The sequence below is a fragment of the Austrofundulus limnaeus genome, unplaced genomic scaffold (assembly GCF_001266775.1).
Source record: "Austrofundulus limnaeus strain Quisiro unplaced genomic scaffold, Austrofundulus_limnaeus-1.0 Scaffold143, whole genome shotgun sequence".
Taxonomy (NCBI): Eukaryota; Metazoa; Chordata; class Actinopteri; order Cyprinodontiformes; family Rivulidae; genus Austrofundulus; species Austrofundulus limnaeus.
Window position 1 is genome coordinate 484,023 of NW_013952545.1, and position 2,795 is coordinate 486,817.

Sequence of the window (2,795 nt, forward strand, 5' to 3'; positions counted from 1 at the left end):
TGCGAATGCGCTATGATGCAGTTTACTTGGCATCTGAAAATACATTTCCTCAAAGGTATTTTTAATCTGAAAAGAGCCTCACTGAGTGAGAACTAATGTTGAGAGCTCAGCAGACAGTTAGGTTTCACTTTCACTTTCACCCGAGAGCYTGCAGGAGTCATGGGCGGGTGTGTGGGGAGCGGGGAGGGCGTGCGCTCTGCCATGAAAAAGTTCTGCAGAATTTTATAATTAACCAACTCATAAAATGGTAATAATTTTAATTGATGAAACAATATGTTAAAAGGGTGATAGTAATGCTTTCTTGTGATAATTCTTATGGCTCTTTTTGTAAAATAAAAATAGGGTTAGTGATTGTTCTGCATTCATTTCCCCAGACTTCTATACAATAAATCATTATTATTACATTAAACATTATAATTACAAAGATGAGGATTCCAGGATCATTGCCCTCTCCTTCACCCATTCTTTTCCTTACAACACATTTAATGGACATTTGASTCGTCTCCCTTTTGAAGCGTGTCTCAAGGTGGTGTACTGAGACAATAAGCCATTGACGAGAGCCTGCAGTTATCCAGCCTGACACTTCCCAACACCACAAAGCAAACTGAGCTCAAAAGTGTTGAGAAAATATTTGACTTAGAGGTTTTTTTTTCCTGAAATATTTACATTTCTCTCACCTCATGTTTACTGACAACTTATGAGAAATTCAGGAGGAAGGTTTTGCAAATAAGTACTTATTTAAATACCAACTTAGTAAAGCTTACTCCTAACAAAGCGCTGATGATGCCTTAAATGCTGCTATATTAAGTGCTAAGCACAGAAAAGGGTTATTTTTATTAATATGCCTTCTTTTATAACAACTTTTTTTAAATTGAATTATACTTTAACTGCCATGTAAACTGTAACTCTGATATACTCTGTGACGTGTCGTGCGGACCTCTTGACCTGGTCACCCTTGTAAAAGAGATCCTGATCTCAGTGGGTTTTCCACCTGGTTAAATGAAGGTTATTGATTGATTAATTTAGTGACAAAACACTTAAAATTTAGAATGTATTGTTTTAAGGAAAAGTTGCTTAGATTTAAAGTATTTAGGATACATAAGAAATATGTTATTGTCAATTCTTCTGAAGAAAAATTGACCATTTTCTTGGCTATAAATATGAATATAAAAACATAATTTAAATTGACATTTTTGAGTGCCTTATTTCAATTGTTATTTTTCTCTCAAATACAGTTAATAAAACAAAGGTAAAAATTTGTTTCTTTGTTCAGTGTATTCCAAAACGTGTATTTTTTCTTTCTTTCTTTTCTTGTTTTCAGTTGGAAAGGTGTTACAGTCCCAGGTTAAATGAATCACCCTTTTGTGGGCCACTGAGCCCCTAATAATCCATCAGCTGGGGTCCGCCTTGCTGCTGTTCACACCTTCGCTGTCATTAATCATGTGGCTGCTTTGGAAAAGCGAACGCAGAATGCGCCCAAAAAACAGATTTAGGTCGCATCTGAGTGATAGCTTCATTCAAGCTGTTCCCAATAGAAAGAAACAGCGTTGATACCGTAAAGTGCTTTATCTTTTCATCCTTTTTTGATAACACTGTGAAAAAAAAGTGGGGATGTAGATAACGAGTTAAAACGAAAGGCATGCCAGCTGATTCCTTCTTTTTTTGTGGCTTATTGCCGTAAAAAAGGGAAAGGATTGTTTGAGCAATTTTAACAGCAGCTCGACCCGAAGCACATCATAATTGATCAATTTCCAAAGGTAGGCCTGGATCCAAGGTCTCTGGAGGGAAAAAAGGAGCGAAAGCAGACTGGCACTTCTACACYCATTGCAGCTTTTAGTCTCTTATATTTTTGTCATTTAGTCTCTTGAGTGAAATACTCACCTTTTTATTCAGTTGAAAGCTGTTACGATAGAAGCTGATTAACCTTTCTGTACGCTAAAGAAAGCTTTGTCTGCTCACAATGAGAAGTTGCTTTCTAACATCCAAAGAGAGTAATTAAAAGCTGCATCCAGAGGCCATCAAAAAACGAGCCCATTAAGAAGTTCAACTGGTGAAACAAGCAAACAGCCAGGATGAATGAGGAAGGAATCTTCCTAGACGACACAAAGACTGACTAATTACTAGCTTTTRGCAGTTGTGGTTCACACAGGCGTTGTGTTAGTGTGTTAGATAATGAGTTAGTCACCAATTTTACCGATTTAAAAAGCAAAATCCCCTGAACGATATTTGTAGCGGATCAAGAAGAAGTTTGAGTAAACAAATACCACTTACCCTTTGTTTTTGATCTTTCAAAGATTTTTTTTTCTGGGTTGCTGAGAAATGTAGGACAGTATTCCTTTTTTCTTTTGTCTGCCTTTCTGTTCCTCACCTTGTCTCACCTCTCGTTATTACCTCTCACTGTCTGTCCCCATCCACTTCACTCTCTCTGTGTTTCGGTAGAAGAAAAGGTGAGGGTGACCCTGGACACAAAAGTGTCCTTTGGTGCCAACTATGTGGACAACACACYGCTCTCTCATTCTTAAGTTGGTAAATATAGACCAATGACAGCCTCCCTGACCACACACACACACACAACCTAAGCCACATTTGTTCCTAAAAGCACCCCCCCCMCACACACACACACACATGATCACTAACAACTGTATCGATTTAGTGATATCTCTCTGGACAAATGGTGAAAACACAAATGACTCAGCAACTCCCCATTCAATAAAACCTGACAATCAGAAATAAAAAGCCAGTTCAACTGACTGCCTCTAATTTTTAAAAATCCTTCTCAGTGCGTTCACAATCCC

At 37.8% G+C, this 2,795-nt stretch overlaps 1 protein-coding gene across 1 annotated transcript in view; it reads right to left on the reverse strand.

Moving 5' to 3' along the window:
* Nucleotides 1-2,553, reverse strand: part of myom3 (myomesin 3) — a gene marked incomplete in the record, with an annotated part of 80,254 nt that extends 77,701 nt beyond the window's left edge. Inside the window, 1 exon segment of the mRNA XM_014016339.1 lies at nucleotides 2,272-2,553.
* Nucleotides 2,554-2,795: the final 242 nt, after the last annotated feature.